The sequence below is a fragment of the Cavia porcellus genome, unplaced genomic scaffold (genome assembly GCF_034190915.1).
Source record: "Cavia porcellus strain 051 isolate PalLab524CR breed Dunkin Hartley unplaced genomic scaffold, mCavPor4.1 scaffold_2, whole genome shotgun sequence".
Classification (NCBI taxonomy): Eukaryota; Metazoa; Chordata; class Mammalia; order Rodentia; family Caviidae; genus Cavia; species Cavia porcellus.
Window position 1 is genome coordinate 56,149,337 of NW_026947485.1, and position 288 is coordinate 56,149,624.

Consider the following 288-nt stretch of genomic DNA (forward strand, 5'->3'; position numbering starts at 1 on the left):
TTTTCTGGGCCTGTGCTAAGTGCTTTATTTTTATATTCATAATTTTTTTTTGAGACAGGGTCTCTCATCATATAAATTAGGCTTCCCTTGAATTCACTGTGTAGTTCATGTTGACCTCGAAGTTGTAGCAATTCTCCTGTCTCAGCTTCTCAAGTGCTAGGATTTCAGGCCTCAGTCACCATTCTTGGTAGATAAATATTAAATGTATTTTTATGCTGGCAAAAAGTCAAGGAGAGAAGGGAAAAGGATAAAGAGTGGAAATCAGACTTCTTTTGGAGAGAGAGACTT